This window comes from Panthera pardus, unplaced genomic scaffold (genome assembly GCF_024362965.1).
Source record: "Panthera pardus isolate Hobbes unplaced genomic scaffold, ASM2436296v1 HiC_scaffold_21, whole genome shotgun sequence".
NCBI classification, from domain to species: domain Eukaryota; kingdom Metazoa; phylum Chordata; class Mammalia; order Carnivora; family Felidae; genus Panthera; species Panthera pardus.
The window spans coordinates 71,356-88,237 of record NW_026526777.1 but is presented as its reverse complement, the minus strand read 5'-3'; positions in this window follow the sequence as shown (position 1 = coordinate 88,237).

Genomic DNA, 16,882 nt, shown 5'->3' with positions numbered 1-16,882 from the left:
GGAGTGATCCCTGAGGCCCTGCCTTGCTGGTGGTGGTGATGGGGCTGGGGGAATGGTGATCTCCCAGTCTCTTCTCCACGGACAGGACCCAGTGGACTCCGTTTGAGTCATCCTTACTGTGCTGCCGGCCCAGATGGGATGGCCCTTCTCTCTCCTCCAACTACCCTGACCTGGAGCTTGGCTAGGATTAAAAGTCCCACTCCATGCGCTCTGGTGCGGGGGAAGCACCTCAATGAGGCGATATGTGGTCCTGGCTGGCTTTGTCTGTGTCACCGCACTTCAGGGAGGACCGACTTCTCCTACTGCGGACTGGGAGCCACCCTCGCCACGAGCCCCTGGGGTGGTGGACATGGGCAGACTTTGTCTTTTCCCACAGCACTCCAGGGAAATGGCCACCTTGTCCTCCTGCAGACTGCGCCCTTGGCCCAGTCGCTGCACCCAGGGGTGGTGGACAAAGGCAGGTTCTGTACTATCACACAGCCCTCCAGGGAGGGAACCACTTTCTTCAACTGTGGACTGAGCCCCTGACCTGCCACCGCACCCAGGGCTGTCTCCCATCCTCCCCAGGTGCGTAAACAGGGAGCGGGCTCCAGTCCGAAGAAAGCCCCGCAGTTAGAGATTGGATCCCTCTCAGTCTCAGTCCGAGGTCTTTCTCCTGTCCAGATATGGTCCTACACTTCCCTAGCCACTCTTTCTTTTCCCTTTGTCTCTCTGCAGAAGGGGGTCCTTCCCCTCTCTGCCCAGGAAGCCTTTTTTTTTTTTTAATCTCCCCCAGTTCACAGTTACCCACCTATCTTTTTTCCAGCTTTCCCATTTTCTTCCTAGTAGATTCAGTCTCTTTTCCTCCCAGGCTCTGGCTTTCAAAGTCCGTTGGCTTCTACACTTCTTTGTTTGAGAGATGCAGGAAGTATGGATTCCCCCTACTTCTCTGCCATGTTGGCCCTCACCCTCAAAGACTTTAAACAGCGAGGTCTTGGGTGGGGTCGACTGATTCTTCCCAAATGGCCTCAGCTCTTCTAACTGATTAAAAGGAGACACAGCTTAGGTATCACAATAGAGAAAATAATCCCCCAAACCCTCTTCATGGTGTGAAGCTTCATCTGGCAGTCATGATATGGGGAACAAAGGCAGAGAGAAATGTAGATAAAATTAAATTTCCCTATAACCTGCAGCCCATTGACATATACTTGAGGCATACAGAATAGAACATTTCTCCTATCTTCATGTTAATGTTTTGCTAGAGGGAAAAGTAACCTTAGCTTGACAGTAGCTAGGCCTCCAGGATACTGTGTCTTCTTCAACATAAGAAAATCCTTGGGAAACTTCTCTTGTCTTTACCTCCCCCAACTCCCAAGTATATGATCAGTCTCTCCTCACAATCCTGGGGTAGCTCTTTCTGCCCACGGGTCCTGTCCCCGTGCTTTAATAAAACCACCTTTTTACACTGAGGATATCTCAAGAATTCTTTCTTGGCTGTTTGTTCTGAACCCCAACACTTCAAATCACATCATTTGGAGACCATGAAGGGACTCATTCTTCTCATCTGGACTCTGAGCCTCGGTGCAAACTTGGTAAGTATTTTCTCTTTCTTTACTTTCATTCCAGAGGATTTTGACAAATACAGGTTTTTTTTTTTTGATAACTTTAAAATTGATAAGAATTTCCAGAACTAACTAAAAAGCTGCATTCAAACTGAACAAAAATTAGTAACATGGAACTAAATACATTAAGGAGGAGGATTATAGTTTCTATGACTCTTGTTTGAAACATTGCTGGTTCTCTAATGTTTGCTCTTCCAGATTAAGGATTTTTCTCTTAAGATACCCATGATATACAGTAATAGAATGAAGAATTCCTCTGTGAGAAAATTGGAACATTTAACTTTTCTCTCTACCTGAACCCTCTGAAATTCAGAAACCCTCAGTGAGTGTTCTTTCTTCCATGGCAATCATAGTTATTTGCATGAGTTCAATAAGAATCTGTTCTCCTTGTAACAGGACACTGATGAGGGAGCATAAGGCCAGTTGAGGGCAAAGTACCCCCCCCCCCCCCCCACCCAGGTGTGGTTGTGTGATATTCCTCAGGCACTCCTGAATGCCCAAGAACAAAGGAAAGGAAAACAAACAAATGGTTGATTGATAGAGATCATAGTCATGCAGGACATGACCCTCCATCAGTTTACAAATATCTTAGTAAATTACAAGAAAAAGGCAATCTTATTGATAGCCTAATCTCCACAAACCTATAGACTCAGTTTCCTGAAGCCCCAACATCACCTTCCTCTCCATAGTGATATGGGGAACAAAGGCAAGAAGGAAATGTCAGGTGAAATTAAATTTCCTTATTACCTGCTACCCATTGACAAATACTTGTGGCAAATACAGAGTATAACTTTTCTCTAGAACCCCCTCTGGTCTTAATGTTAATGCCTTACTAGAGGGAAAACAACCTTAGCCTGACCATAGCAAGGCTCCTGGCATCCTATGAGTCCTCTTTAGCATATAAAAGTCCTTCTGGAAGCCTCCCTTTTGGCCTTTCCCTCCCCAACTCCATAGTACAAAACCAGTCACTCTTCACAACCCCAGTGCAGCTCTTCATGCCCAGGGGTCCTGTCCCTGTACTTTAATAAAATCACCTTTTTGGACCAAAGATGTCTTCAAGAATTCTTTCTTGGCTGTTGGCTCTGGACCATCCCACCGTCACCCCAAAACGTCATTACTATATATAAGCTCCCCATCTGACCAATGGGGATATCTCTATGCTCTTATTCAGCAGGAAGCAGTTACAGAAGAGAAGACCTTCTACCTTCAGCAACCTTAGAGATTTCAGGGTCAAAATTGTTCAGAGGGGAGTGATGAGGGGAACAAAGGCAAAAAGAAATGTAGATAAAATTAAATTTCCTTATACCTTGCAGCTCACTGACAAATACTTGAAATAGGCAGAGTGTTATATTCCTCCAGGAAGTCCCTAACATCCTACTGTTAATGCTTTGCTAGAGGGAAAAACATTCTTTGCTAGAGAGAGCCCCATGGCTCCCAAAGTCCACTTTAAACCACATGAATTTGAAGTGGAGTTTGAGAGCAAATGACCAAGAAAGAATTTTTGAGACATTTTGGGTGCAAAAGGGTGTTTTTAAAAAATGTTTACTTAGTTACTTTTGAAAGAGAGGGAGAGAGAGAGAGAGAGAGAGAGAGAGAGAGAGAGAGAGAATCGTTTCAAGTAGGCTCCAGGCCTCAGCATCCTCTTCTGGGCACTGAGCGGCTGGGCCAGATGATCTCCCATGTTGTTTTTTCCCTGACTTCTGGTGGCTCTGTGACATCCAGGGAGATTCATGGAACTTCTGGGGAGAATGTCCTCATAGGCAACTGAGGACAGACCCAAGTGTGGGATTTCCAGAATCTTCTCTATCCCTCGTAGCCCTTAATCCTACTTAATCCGTAGCTTATTCCATACCCTGGCTTTCTGGACTTTGGTATCTTCAAGATGCTCAGAGGGGCACCAGGAGGGATCAGTCAATCCCTGCATGTGTGTGATAGCCCCCTTGTCCCAGCCCTGGGTCCCCCATTCGTCACTGTTCTGGTCTCACCGTGTCTAGACAGTTTGGCCCACAAGTCCCAAGGGCAAATGCCTCATTATCTTCTGGCTTCCCTTGCATCCGTGATCTTAATGACAACCAGGCTTGACTCCAGTGGGCTCTGGAGGACTCCTCTGGCTGTGCCTCAAAAGGTGTTCAGAATAATGGGGATCCTGAGGCTGGGAGCCAGGGAATATTGCAAACATGCAGGATTGACTGAGCTCTTTGGTGCCTTCCTGGGAGCCCATGGCAGACCTGAGCCCAGAGACCTGGGAGTCTCACAGAACAGGGTGGGTGAAGGCTTCCCATTGGGAGGTGACTGTTGGTCTATAGCAACTCCACACTGATGGGGCTCTGCTCTCTGTTTTATATTATACTCAGGAACACAGAGCTCTGGGAAAACTAGGGCATTTTTGTGTCTCTTTTTGGCAGTGTTTTGATGGGGAGTGTTAGTCCTGGTCTAAGTGCTGACAGATGTAAGGGCTGACTGCAATCTTGCCCAGCACCTTGAACTCAGGGTCCATCAGACTCTACTCCGCACAGTCCTCTGCCCACACGTCCCATCTCAGGCTTCCTAATCCCCAGAACTCCCCCCTCTCCTCAAAACTGCATTTCCTTCTCTGAACTCTACCTGGACCAAAGGAATACCCATTCTACTCAGCTCCACTCAGTCCTACCCTCAGACTATCCTGGCCTGTATCAGTCCCCACACTCTCACACATTGGAGGGTAAAGCTGGGTGATCATCTTCCTTCCTGTAGTTTGTTGCAAAACAAAGAAGAGAAACAGTGACGCAAGAAGATGTTGAGGGTCATTCAACCTACCTCACAAGCACCTGAAATTCAGATGTCATGGACAAATACAGCTTGGAGAAGATGGTGAAAAAGGATTTTTCCACCTTCCCATCAGCCTGTGTGAGGAGGCGTCTAATGTGGGCTGGCTGGGAATTGGGCTGGAGTGGGCAGGACCCACGACCCTGTTTGTCTCAGGACCCCGGCTCACCAACAGAGTCAGGTTGCTAAGCATCCCCACCTACCCCAGTATCCAGTAGGGCCTTCTCCTCCACTCCAACAGGTGTTAGCATTCAAGATGGGAGTCAGATGACCGGTTTCCCGTGCAGCAATGACATTTACTTATTATTGATTATTTCCCACTTATCCATGGGGGATATGGCCCAAGACCCATGGTGGATGCCTGAAAACGTAGATATACTATAATACCCTATATGTGACTATGATTTTCCCCTATACATACCTATGATAAAGCTTAGTTTATAAACTAGGCATTATACTACTAATTTATAAACTAGTAAGAGATTAACAACAATAACATTGAAATAGAACAATTATAACAATATGCTGTAATAAAAGTTATGTGAATGTGGTTGACGGCAGGTAATTAAAAACAGGGAAAGTGAAACCACAGATAAAGCAGTTTGTACATTGTTACAAATATGCTCTCATCACCTACTTATTGGGCCTCAGTTACCTTAGATGTAAAATGGGGACAATAGTACTTACTTCCCAGGGTCGCTATGAGCGTTACATGAGGTCAGGTAGGTGACCTTACGTACCTGCAAATTGGAAAGAGGAATGGAGATGTTAAAGATCATTATTACATAGTCGCTGGTCTATGGTGATTTGTGGATCAGGGAAAGTTTTCTTGGCCTGAAGTGTCTCTTCTGTCTGCAACAAAATTTTTTCCCTTTAGACTCGCCTCTTTGGGCTCAGCTGCTGCTTCTGGTAGCTTCTTTTCATGTACCTCTAAGAGTAGAAGCAACACAATGGAAATCATAATACCATGTGAGATTTACCCCTAAAACTCTAAAGAGCTTTTGATTTTCCTGGCATTCCTTCTCAGGTGAGCTGAACTGGTAAAACCCACAGTCCTCCCTCCTGAGTAGGAAACCCTAGTTCTTCCCTACTGTGGGTTCCTTTGGTGCACATCTTTACCCTCTCATGTCTACCACACTCACACAGAACACTTCACTTCTGACTTCTGGTCACCAAATGTGTGGAGTTTTTACCCCACACCAAGCAAATTTCTGTGACGCCAGCTGGTGTCTTACACTTTAACTCAATTCTGACACTACCAACCTGGAGACAGCATCAGATCCCATGGGCAAAGGGCTCAGTCCCACCGGACTGGCCCCACCTCCACTTCAGATGCCAATACAAGAAGTAGGCACCCAGGTTACTCACAACTTCTGTCCAACAAATTGGACTTTCCCCTGAGCTCTTACACCTTTGGATTTGAATAATTTGCTACAGGAGCTCACAAAACTCAGGGAAACACCTACCCTTGCCAGTTTATTAAGGAAATGGTAAGGAATACAGATGAACAACCAGATGGAGAGATGTGTAGGGCGAGGTATGTGGGAAGGGGCATGGAGCTCCCATGCTTTGTCCAGGCACACCCCTCTGTTTACTCACCTGGAAGCTTATGAACCCCATATTGTTTTGGATTTTATGGAGGCTTTCTCACATAGGCATGGTGGATTATTAACTCAATTTCCAGACCCTCTCTGGAGGATGGGGATGGGGGGTGAAAATTTCAAGCTTCTAATCAGGGCTTGGTCTTTCTGGTGACCAGTCCCCACCTGGGAGTCCTCCAAGCACCCACCCAGAATTGCCTCATTAGAACAATAGACACTCCTGTCACCCAGGAAATTACAAGGGTTTCAGGAGCTTTGTGCCAAGCACTGGGGGAGGGGGGGCAGAAACCAATGATATATTTTCTATTATCTCCCAGCTCCAAAGAACACAGACCTCTGAATTATTCACTCTGGTGGATGGGTGTGGGGTGTCAATGGGATAGAGTAAAAATTGATTTGTTCCCTTTTTATGTGTGTTTTTTTATTTAGTTTTTAAAAATTTTTATTTTTTAAAGTTTTTTTTTAAAATGTCCATTCTGAGTGAGAGAGACAGAGAGCAAGTGGAGGAGGGGCAGAGAGAGAGGGAGACACAGAATTCAAAGCAGGATCCAGGTTCTGAGCTGTCAGCACAGAGCCTGACACCGGGCTCGAACCCATGAACCGTGAGATCATGACCTGAGCTGAAGTTGGATGCTTAACTGATTGAGCCACCCAGGAGCCCCTAACATTTTTTATTTTTAAAAAAGTTTTATATATTAAATAATCTCTACCCTCACGTGGGGCTTGTCCCCGGGATCAAAAGTCACATGCTTTTCTGAGCTAGCCAGTCACCCCTGAAATTTTAATTTAATTTGAATTCTCATATAGCTGACATACAATGTTATACTAGTTTCAGGTGTACAATATAGTGATCCAATACTCCCACATCACCTGCTGCTCATCATGACAAGTGCATCCTTAACCCTCATCACTTATTTCCCCTGTCTCCCTACCTCTGTTCCTCCCTGGTAACCATCAGTGTATTCTCTATAGTTGAAAGTCTGTTTCTTGGTTTGCCTCTCTCTTTTTTTCCCCTTTGCCCATTTGTTTTGTTTCTTAAATTCCACATATGGATGAAATCATATAGTATTTATCTTTTTCTGACTGATTTATTTCATTTAGCATTATGATCTCTGGCTCCATCCATGTCATTGCAGATGGCAAAATTTCATTCTTTGTTATGGCTGAATAATACTCCTTACATGTATATACTACATCTTCTTTATCCATTCATCAACTGATGGACACTTGGACTGCTTCCATAACTTGGCTACTGTAAATAATGCTGCTACAAACTTAGGGATGCATGTGTCCCTTTGAATTAGTGTTTTCGTATACTTTGGGTAAATACCCATTAGAAAGTTTACTGGATCATATTGTTGTTCTATTTGTAACTTTTTGAGGAACCTACATACTGTTTTCCACAGTGGCTGCACCAGTTTGCATTCCCACCAACAGTGCTTGAGGGTTTTTTTCTCTCCAAATCCTTGCCAACACGTTGTTTCTTGTGTTTTTGATTTTGTAGTTTTGATTTGTATTTTCCTGATGAGTGATGTTTAACCTTTTTTCATGTGTCTGTTGGCCATCTGTATGTCTTCCTTGGAGAAATGTCTATTTATTTCTTCTGCCCATTTTAAAATTGGATTATTTGTTTTTTTGGGCGTTGAGTTGTGTAAGTTCATTATATATTTCAGATAATAACCCTTTATCAGATATGTCATTTGCAAATACCTCCTCCAATTCAGTAGTTGCCTTTTAAATTCTGTTTGTCTGTTTATTTATTTATTTTTAATGTTTATTTACTTTTGGGAGAGAGAGAGAGAGAGAGACAGAGCTTGAGCAGGGGAGGGGCAGAGAGAGAGGGAGACATAGAATCCAAAGCAGGCTCCAGGCTCCGGGCACTTAACCAACTGAGCCACCCAGGCGCCCCTGGTTTTTGATTTAAGTCCCCAAACTGAAGGCCAGCTGCCTTGTCCTTCAAGTGCTTTTGCTCAGGCTGACAATAAAATTCTGTGCCACAGCCCCTTTGCTTTTAGCTCATCTACTGACAGAGTCCAGATGCAAATGCCGTCTAACCAATCATTCTTCTCTTTCTCTCTTCCATCTTGAAACTTTGTACCCAGGGATAGTAAGAGAAAGGTAGCACTGCCTGCTGCTTTCTGTTAAAACCATTACAGTTCAGTGACTTTTTCATACGGAGGTCTAGGCAGATCAGGTCCCTGATGTTATGTCCCTTTCATTATGGAGGCTTGGACACAATCCCACCCTTGATATCAGCCCCTGAGTGCAGACCTGAGGTCTCCCAAGATTCTGGTTCTGCTCTGACTGGAGCTCGGTCCATCTGTTGTGGACCAGAGACTTGAGCATCTCGTTTAGTGGGTGGCGGGATGCCAAGCTGGGTGGGACTGGCAGGTGTGTTGCTCTTGTTTCTGTGCCCTCTGTGCCCCCCCCCTCCCCCATGGTAGCTGTTGTTATAAACCTCAACATCTAGTACTGTGACTTCTCCAACTCTTGTTCTTCGTAATTGTGATATTCTGAGCCTTTTGTATCCCCTATACTTTTTAGAATTACCTTGTCAATTTCTCCAAAATCCTGACTAGGATTTTGACAGAGATTGTGCTGAATCTATGGAAAGTTTTGAGAGAACTGACAGCTTTGCAATAACAGAGTCTTCTGGTCCATGAACATGGAGTATCTTTTAACAGCTCCTCATCCCATTTAGAGTAAACTCCAAATTTGTGAAGTCTTCCTTGGTCTGGCCTCTGCTTCCCTCACAGAGTTAAGCTAATCTCCTATCTCTCTCTCTCTGCTCTTCATTTACATTATTCTGGCTGTCTTCTTTCTGTCTCTTGAACATATCTGGCTGGCTATCATGTGTGGGTGCCTTTGTATCAGCAATATTCTCTAACTGCAGGACTTTTCACCCAGCTGGATTCTGTTATTCAGAGACAAGATAATGTGGTTAATGTACCACATGGTGATGATCGTTAACAAAACTGTATTGTAGACTTGCCATCTGCTGGGAGGATAAATCTTAAATCTTCCCAAACACACACACACACACACACACACACACACACACACACATGCGCACGCGCGCGCACACACACACACACACACAGTGGTAGTAATGTGAGGTGACAGATATGTTAATTAGCTCAATTATGTGATCATTTTACAATGTATGCATATATCAAACCTTCAAATTGTATACCTTAAATATATGCAATTTTTATATGTTAATGATATCTCAATAGAGCTGTTTAAAAAAGAGAAGAGAACAGGTGCTGTGGAGCTAGACAGTCTAGGTTTGAATTATGCCTCTGCATTTAGTATCTAAGTCACTTTGAGCTTGTTCCTTAACTTGTTCCTTGGGCTCCTTATCAGCAATTGTTATTCAGGTAAGATGAATGGGTAGGTGTGAAGTCTTTGCTAAGCACAGAGGAAGCTTATCTTCTCAGTTTCCAGAAGGCTCCCCATCCTACAGAAGCAGCCCCGGCACTCCCCATACTATGATACTATTCTAATTTTTTATATGGCAAAAAATTAAGTTGTCCAGAAAATGCAATAATACCACACTTTGTTTCTTTTTCATTTTAAACATTCTCCCTAAAGATTCTAAAGCATCTAGTAACCAGTCTTCAAGCATAGACCATCACTACTGGTTCCAGATATCAATCAGTGAGGCCATTGACTATGATATCAGTTGGCTCTAATCATAAAGATAAAACACATCTGTAAAATAGGAAGGAGAACTGGTAAAAATCCCAGATGGAGCCTCAACATTTAACTATTATAACCTGATTCTTCATCTTCGGTGTCAAAGTGGCCATGTTTCTTTACTTTTTAAAGTAATTGTTTGAATCCTGCTCCCCCCCACCCCAACCTAATGTTCTCTTGAGGTCTTGGGCTGCAGAGCCACTTTCCAGTGAGTCTTTCTCAAGCTAACTAGAGTCCTTTGCTGCAGTAGCTTGTGGCTGCTACAAGGTGTCGCTTTCAATGGCTGGTCTTCACAATGGGACCGAGGTGAGGGCTAGGACTGTGCTCTGGTTACCGTAGGGATGTGGCTTTGGCACTAAACTTGTGGTTCTTTTCTAGATACGTTACCTTTACATTTTGTGTAGGTGTCTGCTTCTACCTCCAGACTATAATCTTCTATAAGGCAGGGCATCATTCTTTCATTAGATTGAAAAGTATTTGACAGTTAATAACTGTATATACTTAAGGTGTATAATTTGATGATTATACTTAATACATTGTGTATTATGATCAAGCTAATTAACATATTAGTCACCTCATATAATTATATTTTTTTATGTAGTGAGAATGCTTATGATCTACTCTCATCAAATTACAAGTATACAATAAATTATTAACCTTAGCCACTTTGTTTTACATTAGATCTTCAGTATTTATTCATTTTGCATAACCAAAACTCTGTATCCCTTGACCAACATTTCCCCATTTCACCCTACCGCTAGCCCTTGGTAACCACCTTTCTACTGTTTTTCTGAGCTCAATGTCACTACATCTAGTGAGATCATGCAGCATCGCTTTGTCTTTATCTGTCTTGTTTCACTTAGCATAATGTCTACCAGGTTTACTCATATTGAAAATGGCAGGCTTTCCTTTTTATGGCTAAATAATACTCCATTGTACATACATGCCACAATTTCTTTATCCATTTATCCTTAAGTGGAAAGTTAGGTTGTTTCCATATCTTGGCTATTATTAAATAACATTGAAAAGAATATGGGAGTACAGATTATCTCCTTGAGGTCTTGATTTCATTAAAAAAATTTTTTTTAATGTTTATTTATCTTTGAGAGAGAGACACACACACAGAGCACAAGCAGGGGAGGGGCAGAGAGACAGAGGGAGATACAGAATCCGAAGCAGGCTCCAGGGTCTGAGCTGTCAACACAGAGCCCAACACGGGGCTTGAACCCACAAGCTGTGAGATCATGACCTGAGGTGAAGTCGGACACTCAACTGACTGAGCCACCCAGGCGCTTCTGATTTCATTTCTTTTGGATGTATACTCAGAAGTGAGATTGCTGGATCATAAGGTAATTCTATTGCCAATTTTCTTTTTGTTCTTGAAAGGTATTTTATATTAGTATTATTTTTTAAATATTCCTTTTTTTAGGGGCGCCTGGGTGGCTCAGTGAGTTAAGCGACTGACTCTTGGTTTCAGTTTTATTTTTAACTTTTTGAGGAACCTCCATACTGTTTTCCAGAGTGGCTGCACCAGTTTGCATTCCCACCAGCAGTGCAAGAGGGCTCCCCTTTCTCCACATCCTCGCCAACATCTGTTGTTTCCTGTGTTGTTAATTTTAGCCATTCTGACAGGTGTGAGGTGGTAACTCAGTGTGATTTTGATTTGTATTTCCCTGATGGTGAGAGATGTTGAGCATCTTTTCATGTATCTGTTAGCCATCTGGAAGTCTTCTTTGGAAAAATGTCTGCTCATGTCTTCTGCCCATTTCTTAACTGGATTATTTGTTTTTTGGTGTTGAGTTTGATAAATTCTTTACAGATTTTGGATATTAACCCTTTATCAGATATGTCATTTGAAATTATCTTCTCCCATTCTGTAGGCTGCCTTTTAGTTTTGTTGATTGTTTCCTTCACTGTGCAGAAGCTTTTTACCTTAATGAGGTCCCCATAGTTCATGTTTGCTTTTGCTTCCCTAGCCTTTGGCAATGTGTCTAGTAAGAAGTTGTTACAGTTGAGGTCAAAGAGGTTGCTGCTTGTGTTCTTCTCCAGGATTTTGATGGTTTTCTGGCTCACATTTAGGTCTTTCATCCATTTTAAGTTTATTTTTGAGTATGGTGTAAGAAAGTGGTCCAGGTTTGTTTTTCTGCATGTCGCTGTCCAGTTTCCCCAACACCATTTGTTGAAGAGACTATCTTTTTTCCATTGGATATTCTTTCCTGCTTTGTCAAAGATTAGTTGACCATACAGTTGTGGGTCCATTTCTGGGTTTTCTATTCTGTTCCATTGATCTGTGTGTCTGTTTTTGTGCCAGTACCATACTGTCTTGATGACTACAGTTTTATAATATAGCTTGAAGTCTAGAATCATGATGTCTCCATCTTTGCTTTTCTTTTTCAGGATTGCTTTGGCTATTCAGTTTATTTTGTGTTCCATACAAATTTTAGGACTGTTCTAGCTCTGTGAAAAATGCTGGTGGTATTTTGATAGAGATTGCATTAAATGTGTAGATTGCTTTGGGTGGTATTGACATTTTAACAATGTTTGTTCTACCAATCCATGAACATGGAATGTTTTCCCATTTCTTTGTTCCCTCTTCAGTTTCTTTCATAAGTGTTCTATAGTTTTCAGACTATAGATCTTTTACCTCTTTAGTTATGTTTATTCCTAGATATCTTATTGTTTTTGGTGCAACTGTAAATGGGATTGATTCCTTGATTTCTTTTTCTGGTGCTTCATTATTGGTGTATAGAAATGCAACAGATTTCCGTAGATTGATTTTATATCCTGTGACTTTGCTGAATTCATGTATTAGTTCTGGCAATTTTTTGTGGAGTCTTTGGGTTATCGACATAGAATATCATGTCGTCTGCAAATAGTGAAAGCTTGACTTCTTCCTTGCTGATTTGGATGCTTTTTTTTTTCTTTTCGCTGTTTGATTTCTGAGGCTAAGACTTCCAGTGAGATTTTAAATAGAAATGGTGAGAGTGGACATTCCTGTCTTGTTCATGACCATAGAGGAAAAGCTCTCAGTTTTCCTCTTGAGGATGATACTAGCTGTGGGTCTTTCATATATGGATTTTATGATGTTCAGGTATGTTCCATCTATACCTACTTTGTTGAGGATTTTTATCAAGAGTTGATGCTGTATTTTGTCAAATGCTTTTTCTACATCTATTGAGAGAATCATATGGTTCTTATCCTTTCTTTTATTAATGTGGTGTATCATGTTGATGGATTTGCAACTATCAAACCACCCCTGGAGGCCGGGAATAAATCCCACTGGATTGTGGTGAATAGTTCTTTTAAAGTACTGTTGGTTTCAATTTGTTAGTATCTTGTTGAAAATTTTTGCATCCATGTTCATCAGGGATATTGGCCTATAAATTTTTTTTAGTGGGGTCTTTGGTTTTGGAATCAAGGTAATGCTGGCCTCGTAGAAGGAGTTTGGAAGTTTCTATTTTTTCTATTTTTTGGAACATTTTATTATTTTTTTGGGAACATTTCTATTTTTTCTATTTATTTGGAACATTCTATTTTTTGGAACATTTCTATTTTTTGGAACACTTTGAGAAAAGTAGGTATTAACTTTTCTTAAATATCTGGTAGAATTCCCTGGGGAAGCCATCTGGTCCTGGGCTTTTGTTTGCTGGGAGATTTTTAATTACTGATTCAATTTCTTTGCTGTTTAGGGTCTGTTCAAATTTTCTATTTTTTCCTGCTTCAGTTTTTAGTAGTTTGTATGTTTCTAGGAATTTATCCATTTCTTCCAGATTGCCTACTTTGTTGACATGTAATTTTTCATAATATTCTCTTATAATTGATTGTATTTCCGTGGTGTTGGTTGTGATCTCTTCTCTTTGATTCATGATTTTATTTATTGGGTCCTTTCTCTTTTCTTTTTGATGAGTCTGGCTAGGGGCTTATCAATTTTATGAATTATTTCAAAGAACCAGCTCTTAGTTTTGTTGATCTGTTTTACTGTGTTTTTTTTGTTTGTTTATTTCTATATCATTTATTTCTGCTCTAATCTTTATTCTTTTCCTTCTTCTGCTGGCTTTAGGCTTTATTTGCTCTTCCTTTTCTAGCTCCTTAAGGTGTAAGGTTAGGTTGTGTATTTGAGACTTTTTTTTTGCTTCTTGAGATAGACCTGTATTGCAATATACTTCCCTCTTAGGACTGCCTTTGTTGCATCTCAAGTGTTTTGGACTGTCGTGTTTTCATTTTCATTTGCTTCCATGCATGTTTAAAAGTTCTTTAATTTCCTGGTTAACCCATTCATTTTTTAGTAGGGTATTCTTTAATCTCTATGTATTTGTGGTATTTCCAATTTTTTTCTTGGGGTTGACTTCAACTTTCATAGTGTTGCGGTCTGAAAATATGCATGGAATGATCTCCATCTTTTTGTACTTGTTGAAGGCTGATTTGTGACCCAATATGATCCATTCTGGAGAATGTTCCATGTGCAGTTGAAAAGAATGTGTGCTTTAGGATGAAATGTTCTGAATATATCTGTTAAGTCCATCTGGCACAGTGTGTCATTCAAAGCCATCGTTACCTTTTTGATTTTCTGCTTAGATGATCTGTCCATTGCTATTAAGTGTGGTGTTAAAGCCCTCTACCATTATTGTATTATTATCAATGGGTTTCTTTATGTTTGTTATTAATTGATATATATTTGGGTGCTTTCAAGTTGTGGGCATAAATATTTATAATTGTTAGGTCCTGATGGATAGATCCTTTAATTATACAATGCCCTTCTTCATCTCTTGTTTCAGTCTTTGTTTTAAAATATAGTTTGTCTGATTTAACTATGGCTACTCTGGATTTCTTTTGGAGTTCGTTAGCATGATAGATGGTTTTCCATCCCCTCACTTTCTTTAAAAAAATTTTTTTTAAATGTTTTTATTTATTTTTGAGACAGAGAGAAACAGAGCATGAGCAGGGGAGGGGCAGAGAGAGGGAGACACAGAATCTGAAGCAGGCTCCAGGCTCTGAGCTGTCAGCACAGAGCCTGACATGGGGCTCGAACCCACAGACCATGAGATCATGTGAGATCATGACCTGAGCTGAAGTCGGACGCCTAACCAACTGAGCCACCCAGGTGCCCCTAAAATTTTTTTTTTAACATTTATTCATTTTTGAGAGACAGAGACAGAATGCGAGTGGGGGAGGGGCAGAGAGAGAGGGAGACACAGAATCTGAAGCAGGCTCCAAGATATGGGCTCCGGGCCGTCAGTACAGAGCCCGATGTGGGGCTTGAACCCATAAACCACGAGATCATGACCTAAGCCAAAGTTGGGCGCCACCCAGGCGCCCCCCCCATCCTCTCATTTTCAATCTGCAGGTGTCTTTAGGTCAAAAATATGTATCTTGTAGGCAGCATATAGATGAGTTTTGTTTTTTCTTTTTTAAATCCATTCTGATGCCCTAAGTCTTTTGACTGGAGCTAAATGATTGGACTAAATAGTCCATTTACATTCACAGTGATTATTGATAGATATGAATTTACTGCTATTGTGTTACCTATAAAGTTGGTATTTCTGGTGATGTTCTCTGTTACTTTCTAGTCTTTGTTGCTTTTTGGTCCCCTCCCCTCCCCCCTCCCCGAAGAGTTCCTTTTAATATTTCTTGCAGGGCTGGTTTAGTGGTCATGAACTGCTTTAGTTTTTGTTTTTCCTGGAAACTCTTTATTTCTATCTCTCCTTCTATTCTGATGATAGCCTTGCTGGATAAAGTATTCTTGGCTGCATATATTCCCCATTCATCATGAATATATCATGCCACTCCCTTCTGGCCTGCTAAGTTTCAGTGCATAGATCTGCTGCAAACCTTATCTCTTTTCTCTTATAGGTTAAGGACTTTTTTTCCCTTGCTGCTTTCAGATTATTTTGTTTTACCTTTTTAACGTTTATTTATTTGAGGGAGAGAGAGAGAGAGAGAGAGAGAGAGAGAGAGAGAGAGAGAGATGCAGAGAGATGCAGAGAAAGAGAGGGAAACACAGAATCCAAAACAGGCTCCAGGCTCTGAGCTGCCAGCACAGAGCCTGATATGCGGCTTGAACCAAAGAACCATGAGATCATGACCTGAGCCAAAGTCGGACAACTAACCGACTGAGCCACCCAGGTGGCCCGCAGATTCTTTCCCTGTCTGTGTATATTGTGAATTTGACTATGATATGTCTTGGTGATGGCCGGCTTTTGCTGAATTTGATGGGAGTTCTCTGTGCTTCTTGGATTTTGATGTCTGTTTCCTTCCCCAGATTAAGGAAGTTTTCAGCTACAATTTGCTTAAATAAACCTGCTCCTTTTCCTTTCTCTTCTTCTGGGACTCCTATTATATGAATGGTATTATGCTTTAAGAAGTCACTGAGTTCCTTAAGACTACATTCTCAATCCTATACCTCTATCCCTCCCCCTTTTCATTATTTTTTCATAATTTTATCTTCTATATCACTGATTTGTTCCTCTGCTTTCTCCATCCTCATTGTCATTGCATCCACTTGGTTTTAGGGTTTTTTATTTCTGCCTGACTTGTTTTTAGTTCTTTTATCTGCAGTAAGGGATTCTCTGGTGTCTTCTATGCTTTTCTCAAGCCCAGTAATATCCTTATGATTATTGTTGTAAATTCCGGTTCAGACATCTTACTTGATTAATGCATCTGTATTGATTAAATCCCTAGCTGTAACTTGTTCCTGTTCTTTCTTTTGGGTTAAATTCCTCTATCTTGTCATTTTGTATGGGTCACTATTTTTTTGGGTGTGTGACTGTTAGGAGAGTCTGTCGTAATCTTGCTCCTGAGAGTAATGGCTTTATTAAGAAGAGGTACACTATATGTATATATGTATATATATACATATATACATATATATATACACACACATATATGTATATAAATAAATAAAAAATTTAAAAATGAAAAATGAAAAACAAATAAAAAAATTAGCTTTTTCTGTATCCCATAAGACAAAGCCAAAGGGGGGGGGGACAAAGGAAGCTATATCTTATTTCCTCTAGAGCTGAAGCTTTGTAACCCTCTATGATCAGCAGACTTGGTGCAGGTGAGAGTTTTGTGCTGGTCTTCTGGGGTGGAGCCTCCTGTGCTGATTCTCAGGCAGACTTGCCCTAGTGGAGATGCACCCTGCAGGGTGCAGGGAGGTGGGATTGGTGTAAGTGGTCT